This window comes from Thamnophis sirtalis, unplaced genomic scaffold (genome assembly GCF_051295495.1).
Source record: "Thamnophis sirtalis isolate CommonGarterSnake01/CBP01778 unplaced genomic scaffold, rThaSir2_p1.2 scaffold_5, whole genome shotgun sequence".
NCBI classification, from domain to species: Eukaryota; Metazoa; Chordata; class Lepidosauria; order Squamata; family Natricidae; genus Thamnophis; species Thamnophis sirtalis.
In genome coordinates this window covers 128,452,832-128,464,610 of record NW_028261385.1, presented here as the reverse complement: position 1 = coordinate 128,464,610, position 11,779 = coordinate 128,452,832, and the positions used below count along the sequence as shown (strand labels likewise).

At 35.0% G+C, this 11,779-nt stretch overlaps 1 protein-coding gene across 5 annotated transcripts in view; it reads left to right on the top strand.

Annotated features, from left to right (window-relative positions):
- PLCB4 (phospholipase C beta 4) overlaps nucleotides 1-11,779 on the top strand; it is a 164,911-nt gene that overhangs the window by 17,853 nt on the left and 135,279 nt on the right. The window lies entirely within an intron of this gene.

Sequence of the window (11,779 nt, the reverse complement as noted above, 5' to 3'; positions counted from 1 at the left end):
TCTATACTAGTCTCCATTTATTTATCAGCGCATATATATATAATATAATATGTGTGTGTGTGTGTGTGTGTGTGTGTGTGTACACACATATATACATACACATACACACACATATATATACATACACACACACACACACACGACAAAACAACAGTGTTTTGATTCTTTTTATTCTCTTTCATTTTTTAAAATCAATCTATCTTTGTTTCCAGGGAGGTAAATAAAACTGAGACTTTAAGACTCTTGCTAACAGAAAACAACGAAGAGTTTTCTGGCACCTTAGAGCCAATTATTATTGCCTAAGCTTTTTGGATCACAGTGTGCATTATCAAATTCATGAAAAGTATTCAACATTGTCCTGTTGATGATGGTCATTCATAAAAGAGTAGCTAGCTATGATAGAGGCCTTCTTTTATTGAGGTACTGCTAACACATGCAGGTTGATTAAAAAATGTTGGTCTGTCATACTTTTCACTCTTTTTCACCTCTTCTTTTATTTTCCCCTCCTGCCATTCTTCTCCATATTTCTCAAATCTGCACTGATAAAGTGGCTCTTTATCCACAAAGTTCTGCCAACCGAGACAATCACTAAGTCTCTGAGGTGTCACAAGACTTGATTGTTTTATTTATATAATTATGGAGCTTAGCTGTTATGGATGGGTTGTTATTGTTTTTTTGCAATGTTTTATGTTGCATTTCAATTAGCAGATAAGACACTCTTTTCTTTCAGCTCAGGCTCCTATGTCCTTACAGACAAGGGTTGAATCTTTCTTTTGCTGCAGTTGAGAACATGAATCGTAGTATGGGATGGATCAGAGCCAAGCAAAAAGGAATGTGTGGGGAAATTGATTTTATTAAACAGAAAAAACAAAATTTCTAAGAAGTCACCATTTGTGGTGATTCTTCATCAAAGAACTACCTTAGAAACTATTTTCTCTTGCTCAAAAGGAAATTGTTGGTTTCCTAGTTGCTATAAAATATAAAGAACAATAACCAAAAGGATTAAGAAGCTGGAGCAACTTCACAGTGAGCAAAAAATACATAGTAATGTAAAAGAGGTTCAATCTGTGAAGTGAAAATATGGGAAGATCAGGACTAGCAAAAGAAACTTATAGAGTTTCTTTATAGAGTCCATAGCTGTAAAGGGAGGAATTGTCTGCTTTTAAAATGAAAGAGATGGACAACAGTTAAATGGATTGTAGAAAATGTCACAAGACCACAAAGCATGAGGATGTAAGTTATGTTCTGCTTGTGAGAATGTAGCTGAATTTTGTGGCAAAAAAAAGGCAGGATTAAGCAGGCATTTGGCCTGAGCATTAAAGCCGTTTATTGAGCTGAGCCAAAGTCATGGATCACCCAGAACCCAAGTTGTATCTGCATGTTGCAATAACCACAGTTACCCAAAGTCTCACTGAACTTAGTGGCTTTACTTCTGTTTTTAGGATGTTGGTGCATTGATATGTCTAAGCTGCCAAAACTTTAATTCCAGGTTCTGTGTATGGAATTAAAGGAAAACAAGGTTGCTGCATGAACAGTGTAAGTATTTTATGCTGTTCATTTTCCATACTTTTCCATGGGGCTCTCACAGATTGTTTTGGGATATTCTGCTCAGCAGTTCCAATCCACTGGAAACTTCTGGGGCTTGAACTTTGAAACAAGCTGTTACATTACTTAAATGCAAAATTGGATTTTAAGATGGTGGCTTTATAATTCAGTTTTAAATTATATAAAATACTATAAAATTTGAGGGGTGTGCATGTCAACATTTTAGTATAATGTCCAGAACGCTAAATAATATCTAGAATTATATTGTTGAAGTGGTGGGAAGCGGCTTTAAAATAAGATTGGGATGTTCTTATTCCCATTTAATAAGAGCTGGTAGTTTCTTACTATAATATTCCCTTGGGTTGGCTGTCCAAGATTCAATAATTCAAAAGTTAAGTTAGTGCAAGTAGTTTTGAAAACCTGTTTTTAAAATTTCTTGTTAAATAAAATTGTGTGGGTTTCTTTTTTTTAAAGTAATTGTTGAGCTGCAGGGTTAGTGCTAGTCTCTCTTTAGCACGAAGCTGCTGGCCATAATGTTGGAACATGTTTGTAAGGAAGACACATTAACTTTAAAAAAAATCGCTTGTACCAAGAGAAATCCTGTACACATAAGCACACAGGTATCTCCACTGCTAGTGCTATCAATTAAGAACTGTAAAGGTATGAAGTACAAAATGTATTCAAGACAAATATTTTATTGCATGATGCCCACCAAGTCTTAAGCAAGTAATTAAGAATTGCTTAGAATGCAAAAAGAGGTAAAAAAATTGTTTTTCCTTTTGTCTCCAAAGTCAAGCAAGTTTGAATTATCTTTATTTACATTACTGTAATTGTCTGGAGAGATTTGTTTTAAAGATTTCTGTGTTGGATATTTTAGAAGCAGCCTCATTTGTTCAAGGATAGGCAAAGCTTTCTTCCCTCATAGTTTATCTGCTTCCTTGTATGACACAGCATGATGCTTTCTGAATGTTTTTCTGGAAGTTGCTTGCTTTTCTGTATGAATAAAAAATATGAAACCATGCAGTGTTGAATGAGGATACAAGTAAAATAAGCTTTTTCATTAATATAAGCTGTAGAAAGTAAGCAACTGCAAAAATCAAGAGATAGACATACCTTGGCATACTTGGCTGAGTTTTTCCACTTTTATAAAAATGCAAATGTTATATATCCAGCAATTGTTGCAAGATAATTAGACAAATGAGTAACAACACAGTTGTGAATATTTGGTAAGTACTTCCATAATATGAGAAATATGAAGATGTTCTTTTTAGAAAAATATTTCTTTTGGAAATATTTCGTGGAACATCCATGACATATATATTCTTAAGAACTTTTGGTGGGAAATGTTTTGTTCTGACAAAGAACTAAAGATAACTCTTGCTTTGTGAAGACGCCACATAGCAATTGCACAGCAATTTGTTTACTTGCTGTTTAAACCCATACTGTATTGCTTACTATCCCAGTTTAGAAATGCTTGTCAAATGTTACACTAAGCCCATTTGTACCATGAAGGCTAGAGTCATTTCTGGATAAAAGCATGAATTTTCTTTGCATTTATACAGTTGACTAGCTGTGACCATTGGAAGATATTTGAGGAATTACCTTAATGGGATTTTATTCTGAAAAATAAATGATGCAGGAATTGAATCTCAATTTAGAAATATTTTGTGGAAGATATCATTTGGTATATGACGTGTTACAATTAGTATAAATGGATACCAGAACATTTCTGATTTATCTACTTTCTGGTCCACTTATCTGTTCTGTGCTGGTGAAATTTTGTGACCTTTTTTGCATACATGTAGCCGAAAAATAAGTTTGGAGGAGCCGAGGTGGCGCAGTGGTTAAATGCAGCACTGCAGGCTACTGCTAGATCAGCAGTTCAGCGGTTCAAATCTCACCGGCTCAGGGTTGACTCAGCCTTCCATCCTTCCGAGGTGGGTCAAATGAGGACCCAGATTGTTGGGGGCAATATGCTGACTCTCTGTAAACCGCTTAGAGAGGGATGAAAGCCCTATGAAGCGGTATATAAGTCTACTGCTATTGCTATTGCTATATTTTTGAGGTAACATATACCTTTGCATTCATTGCTTAATCCTTCTTATGCATTAAACACCTGAGTTTGATTTTTGATCAGAAGAATATGATTATTGATCAGAAGAATATGATTAGTTACTTTCAGAAAAAAATGGTGACTTGGGAAAAATATAGGATGAATAATTTCTCCCTGCTTCCTTACTGCATATTTTTTTCAATATGTTGGTGGAATTTACAAAGTAAAAGCCAAAGTAATATTGATAGCATATGATTTTTGGATTATATGCAAGTGTTATATATTCTTGCCTAGAAAGAACCCACACTTTTAATACAAAAACATGACACAGTTTAATCTTTACTTATGAAAGTGCAATAGGTGGACATAAATAAATGCATTTCAACTCAGATGGATGATGTGACAGAATACCTCTTTGTGTTGCGTGTGGCTTACATTTTAGAGATACAGTATTCATGTTTCTCCAGCATGTTCATGTTTGATTTGCTTCTTGTAGCATATTACAGAAATTGCATCTACTCCCAGAGAGGTACAGAATTGAACAGAAGATGAAATGCTTCTGATGCCTAGATGTGCAAAATACAGTTCATGGGGCTACCTATAAAAATATTCTCGTGAAATTTGATAAGCATTTGATGGCAGATGAGTCAGTGGTCATATTTTCTGAGAACTAGTGTTGTTAGGACCAGACATAATTTCTTAATACTGTGTTAGAAAATCTACTACTTGTCCTTCCCTCCCCAAAGTTTCTTAATCTCAGCAGTGTTTTTGTACAGAGGAGAAGAATAGGAAATGGTAGTGATAAGTTATCTGAGTGACTTGAGCTAGGTTCTTCAAAACTGGCTGATATAATTCAACTCATTTACTCGATAGATCCCAGTCTATCTGCTGCTTACTCTTATGTCCAGATCCAATATACTCCTGCCAGATTCATTTGGGATCAGATGCTCTGTGCCTTTCTCTGCATAAGCAATGAAGCTGGAGGCTTTTTTTAAAGCCCAAGATACAGATTTGATTATGTTTCCTGGCTGAATTTCCAAAGTGCAGGTTAGTAGCTGATTTTATTAACCAGATGAATAGAAGTCCTTCCATTGTCACTCATCTTCCCTTCCATTCTCGCTGTCTCTGACTCCATTTCTCGTTATTGCTTGCTTCCAGTGCCCTGAATTGTTGACAATTGATCTACAAACTGCTTTGTCAAATGAACTTGATCATGATGTCAATACGTGATAGCAGGTCCTTAACTGAATGGCTTTGCTTGGGTCTGCTTTTTTTCACAGAAATTATGAAGCACAGAAATGATAACATTTCTTTCCTCTGTCTTCCATTCATATCTGCTTCTATTCTACAGGAAAAGAGGAAAAGGAAGATCCTGAGCATGTGCAATGTTCAGTTTGGTCTAGTAGTTAAGGCACCAGGCTAGAAAACTGGCACAAAACCTGACTGGGTGACTTTGGCCCAGTCATTCTCAACCCAAACCACCTCCCAGGGTTGTTGTTGCGGGGAAATAGAAGGAGGAAGAAGTACTAGATACGATGACAGCCTTATTTATAAAAAATTAATAAAGGCAGGATAACAATTCAAAAAGAAACCCTAAAAATTTAGCATTTTAAAATACTTAAATTATAACATTGGAGGAATGTATTTTGCTTCTGATGACTGAAATTTATGTTCAATCGCAGATAAGGGTCCATATTTTTCTCCAAATTAAGGGTTTATTTTCAAATATATGTGATCAATAGTTATGTGTATGTGTAATTGTCTGCTTTCAGCATTATTATGGTTGGTCACACAATCGGCCAGATTTTAGATTGCATTTGGCATTTTTAATCCACCCATCAAGTCCTTCCCAAAGGACCAGGGATAGGAAAATGTTGTTATTGGATTGTGTTAAAGGTATTGTCGCAAGATGTAAGCTGTTCCAAGGAAAGCTGCCTTTGCAATTGACTGATAATCATTTTGTCAATGCTGCTGGCATTCAAGTGGTGCTCTAAATGTTTTGGAATTGCACCCAAAGCACCTATTGCTATTGTTCCTATCTTGGCTTACTTTAGCCAAAGCTGTTCTACTTCTATTTGCAGGTCTTTGTACTTTGTGATTTTCTCCAGTCCTTTCTTTTTGTTTTGCCATGTCTGAGTACTGCGATGGTCACTATCCAGACTTTTTTCTTCTTCTTATCAATAACTGGTGTTATGTCTGGGGTATTATGTGGCAGGTGCTTGCGTGTTTGAACTCAAAAGTCCCAGAGCACCGCAAACAACAGTTGGACAAAGTAGCAATAATGGTATATTGGAATATCTGCAAGAAATACCATTTGCCTGCAAACAAGAACTGCTGGATCACAAAATAGACAAAGTAATAGAAAAAGAAGAAACTAAAGGGCTCTGGGATTTCACCATTATTATTATTTTCTTCTGAAGAACATTCAGCAAATGGGGGTAATGTAGGATTAATTCAAGCTTTATCCAATGTCTAAAAACCCCAAGTACCATTCTAATACTTATGTGGTTCTGAGTAAAGGTGTAATATCTAATTGTGAAGTGAAATAATTCTAACTTTTAAAGTAGTTTTCTCTTGGTGAAGTTTCTAATACTCCAGTAATTATGGGGAATTTTTTGCAGACGCACTTTATAATCTCTGTTGTTATCAATATTTTAGAAACTTTTCCAATTCCTTTTAAACTACTTTTCTGTCATGTGATATTGACGCATGTATTATGATGCTTGTGTTCTAGATGTTGCTAGATTGACAGCCCAGACCATTCATTTTTTTTCTTGTGCTGACATACGGTAATTATTCTGGAACTTTTTTTCAACATTATGATTCTATGAGTGGTCTGGGCTGTCAATTCCATCTCTTTTCATAAACCCCAATGTATCATTTTTGCCACTCGACTATGTCTTTTTCTATAGTCTATCTGGGCAATTGTGTCATAGCTGTTTATTAGTGGTCAACAATCTAATGTTTCCCTTTGCATAATCTACATTTGCTAGTGTTTTTAGTTCCTTTCTATTTCATTTATATATGGCATTTATCAGTAGTGCCAGTTCTTGTGCTGCAAATATTAATCTTTCCATTTTCTTCTTGATGGATTCAATCTGAATCTGCCAAGTTTTGTTACCATTTCCTTTAAAGCACTGAACATGAAGAGGTTTGCTATTATATTTTTACTCTGCCTTTTATATATTTTGTTCAATTTAAGGTGTGAAACATGGCTAATATTCCTGCCTCATATTTTCCTCACAACTGTTTAGTCCTGTATTCCACTGTTGATTCTGTCACATTCAAATATTTTCCCTTGCAGATATTTATTAATAACACCTCTTTTATATATTCATTTAGACATACAATTTCATTCTCCGCTGTTCATTCCCCACTTCACTTGTAACAAACCATGACCAACCAATTTTACTTATTAAATACAAACTATCTATGTCACTTATTGTGTGTAATGCATGATGTATTGTCATAAATTTTCAGATCTTTCTAACTAAAGCAATTAGTTCAGCTTGTGTCTAACCAACAGTATCTGTTGTATAGCATATTATTACAGGGGGATTCCAAGTATTAATGGCTTTGACTGTGTTATCTTCACTCAGTTTGATTTTAGAACCTTTCAAACTCATTTTTCATATTGCCTTCTTCATTTCAGTGTGCAAAATATGATTTGTTTCTAAAATAGCCCAATTATACCTCTCCATTGCCAATGCTTTGATTTGAGGGCAAATCAGTGTGTACGTGCCATCTGAGTACTCAATTTCCCCCTTTTATGCCAGCATAGCAATTTATTGATTCCAAATTTCATCTTAATGAAACACTAAAGATTCCAACTGTTTTAAAAGTTTATTTCTATAGATTATTTTGCATCTAGTTTCTAATCATCCATGTGGAACAAAAATGAAACTTTTGTCCTTGTTTATTCCATTGCCCAATGGCATTTTATTCAAAATTATCAGAAGTGGAAAAAGAGCCGTGTTAAAAAGGAATAAAAAGCAAAAAGTCTTATTGTAAATTCCTTTTCTAATTTTGATTTCTCCAAGTTCTTCTCAGTTTGGCATTTATGCTATTTTCCAGTTTTTGACTGTATTATTTTAAAATGTTATATTTTAAAATTAATTCCAAAAATGCTCAAGCATGTCTTAATTCATCTATGGAATAGTGAATTGAATCTGTTTTTGTAATCAGGTCACACTAAATAAAGATTCGTTTTACTGTTTTTTTTCTGCATTTTTAAGTATTGTCTTATCAATCAACACTTGTTTGAATATTTGAAATTTGCTTTTTGTGTACACTTACTTGTTTAGTTGTTTGTAGATGTTACTGGCAATTTACTTTTGTTCACTTGCATGTTGTAGGATTGGATGAAAAATATTGGTTGTTGTTTTTTTGGTTTTGTCTTTCGGGATTGGAAATGTTCAGTTTATGGTTTTTTTATGAATCCTTGCTGTAATGTTTGAAATGATTCGGAAAACAAAAATATAAAATGGACAAATGTTTCCTCCTCTCCCCTGCCCTGCCCTCCCTTCGTTGTATTGCTTTTTTCAAACTTATTCTCCCATTTTTCAGGGTTTCTTTTAAATATTGCAGGCTAGAAGTATATGTCTGAACTTTATTTTCCAGTTTGATTTTCCACTTTAACACCAGATCTTCGCTTTGGTGGCTTGCTTTTAATTTATAATGTATTTCTATTGTTATTGCTTTTATGAGGCTGTATTTGAGATGATTAGTCTCTTTGATCATTTTTGTTACAATTGCAATTTTGCATCATGCAAAATTTTGTTTCATTTTTTTTAGTTGATTTCAAATTGCTGATAATCTCAAATTGTTGATAATCAAAGAGATATAATTAGTTAATTGTTTTGAATGGAGTGTTCATTATTTTCATTGGCTGCATCCAAATGGGTGTTTATGTTTATTTGTTCTTTTGTAGCTTTTGCAGCCTATTTTTCTTTTCCAGATTCAAACCTTTTGTTTGCATGTTTTTAGAATTGTTTTTCCAACCCATTAAGTCAAGTATTTGGAAATGTCTTCTGTGTATGAAACAACTCTGATGCATGAGTCATTATTTGGTGCTATTTGATTCCAGAAATTTTATTTTTCAAATTTCATACCTTAGAAACCTATGTTCAGTGGCTTGGATATTGTTATTATTTTTATTTTAAAAAGAGCTATGATGAGCAGCCCTAATCCATTTTAGCTGAATCCCATTATGTCCTAGACCTATTTAGTCATGGTTGTTTCTACTCTTTTCTGTATATCTGTTATGATGTGCAATTGTATAAGGAGACTGTGGCTTTTGGCTTCCAGACTTAACCATAACCGAGGCTGATAAACTATGTGATTGGCGTGCTGATATACACTGATGATTCATTTTGGTGATTGTGTTTAACTCTTTCTTTCCAAAATAAGTGCATTGAGATCATGAGCTTCATGGAAGTTTGCATTGAATCGTGTTCATATTGTGTAGTATAAATGTGCCTACATTAGAACATTGGCAGAAAACTGGTGATCACATTCCAAGCTACTGTATTTTGTATAATTATGTAAACAAGAACGGGTAGATCTTGGACACCTTAGAAGCATGATCGGTGAAACTAATCCTGTGTGAGTGTGGGACTGAAGTGTGGGACGAAACCTAAAACGAAAACGAAATCTAAGTATTAGCTTCTGGAAACTTGAAATGCCATTCACTCTGGCCCTCTGGTTGGCACGCAATGCAGCATTTCTCACAATTGATGGAGGTGGACTTGAGTTGGTGCAGATTATAATCAACATGACGGGAGAGCGGCATAGGATCTCCATTCTTGTTCAGTGGAAAAACTATATTGATGGGGAAGCCTGCTTCCGAGCCTGTCTTTGGAATTTTGCGTAATTATTATTTTTAGCTCATGGTATTATTTTATCCTTCTACTATTGCTAGCTGTCTAATTACTCTCTTTTTTTAAACAGAGTGAGGCATAACAGATGTCCACAGAGAAAAGTGGAACGCACAAGGGAATTGAGTTCAAAATGAAACCCACTCCCATTTTAAATTTCCAGCATATGTAACTATTCACAAGTGTGGTGAAATGTCACTCTACTTCTCAGTAATGTTTTAGCTTGGAATGGGGAGTTTTTGGCTCTGTGCTGTAAAAGTGCAGCACAGGCCCACGAGATAGGGAGGCAGCTTCATGTTGTGCCTAAGTAACCAATGGACCTTGTTTTTGGTCTCATGGTGTTGCCTGCAAGACTTCAGCCCGGGGCCATTAAAAAAAATGCTCCTTTTTTACCTTAAGCAAAATGTACAGTAGATGTGGGTGTAACATCTTTAATGAAAAGCTGCTATGCAGTACAAAAAGAGATGTACACATTCATGTTGCTTACATATTTGGAGATGCACTCCATTTAGAGCAAAAAAAATGTAATAGATTGGTGGGTTTCTTTCCTGTTCTCAATCCAAGTCCAATCTAGTCCATTTTTATCTATTGATTTTACAAAGAAGCAGAACATACAGAATCTTGAGTGGGAGACATTCCACGACAAGCTTCAAAAACACCTTACTAAATAAATATTTATTTTTTTGTGAAAAATATTACATTGTTTGTCTCTGCCTACTCCAAGCACTTGGATCCTCTCCTTCAAATGAACGCTCCCTGCCAGATCACCATGTGATTTGAAATCTCAGAGGGCAGCCATTCTCTGGCATTTGGTATCTTTTGCCTTGAAGCATTAACATTCCTTGATTTAAGCATCTTTTTAATGCTTATAATAACCTGAATTCTGCCCATCGGTAATACCTTTCTGTTTGTATTATAAAATTGACAAGTAATCAATAAATACATACTGTTATACCCTTGAGTTGTGCTGAGAGAGAGGGGTGGGAATATAGTAAAATGAAACCTGACTAGAGTTTGGATGATTATTGGTCATCTAGGGGTATCCAATAATGAAAATAAATAAGAAGAAATTGGAAGAACTTTACAAAAAGTACAGTAAAATTCTGCTTGTATACTGAAGGATGTGTATGTATGTATGTATGTATGTATGTATGTATGTATGTATGTATGTATGTATGTATTTATTTATTTCTTAAGAAAATTTATATGGCCACCCAACTCATTTGTGGGGATTCTGGATTAGGGAAGCAAAACTTCAAATACAAAACTCAATACACTCTTATCTCTCAGCCACAAAAATCCAATTGTTGGCCCTACGCTATTACCTGAGGTGTGGCAAGGATATATTCTAGCCCTCCTATTTATTAACGTATATGTCAATTAATCCAAGCCTTCTTTCTTTCTGTTCACAAGAGAAACTGCTATTATCAGAAAAATATTTGCACAACATTATCATAAAATTTATTGTTGGCAAATGGGAATAATATTGAGTCGGTACACATTTACAAATATCGTGGGAGTGTTATTTTAGGCTCTACTATCATGGAGAGAACATTTTTATATCCAGCAAATATTGCTCAGTGTAGTTCCACAGCTATCTCGAGTTTTTTTTTCTATTCAAAAGGCTCCTACTTTATGTCTGCAGCTTTGCAGCCAAGATCTTCTCTCAGCTTCTCTGTACTTTAGTACCTAAGTCTATACGTTTAGAAATCTTGCCATCTTTGAACCTATTCACTCTAAAGAGAGCTATTTTTGCAGTCTCAGAGTATATTAATGCGGCTCTGTTTATGTCTCCATGGTATTATGATTTTAATGTATGGTTAAACGTTTTTTCCCAGTGAATCTGGCTCGACTGGTCTGCACATCAATTCAACCTGATTACAAAAAGGTTATTGGCAACTTTCCATTTCTAGGACTCTCAATGAAGAGCCTTTTCCTATTTGCTTTGAAAATGCCCAAAGTATCATTAAGGTGCCTGTTTGGGATGTTTGATGCTCAAATCGATTTTCAAAGCAACATCAATTGAACATCAATTGATGTTCAAATCAATCAACCTCTCTTTCTCAGCCTTACTGCACATGGAGTCTTTCCAAGTGTGTATATACCAGCATATTTTTTTTCTCACCTGCTGCAGTTCTGGAATTTTGCCAGACTTTCATTTTGGCAGACTAGAGGCATTGTCTTCTGCCATCTACAAAAATATTCCACATCTCTATAGATATTGTCATGTGGATGGCTGAGTAGAATCCCTGAGGCATGTCTCTTGCTGCTCTCTCCATAAGGATCCATCCTTTTTGGGAAGACA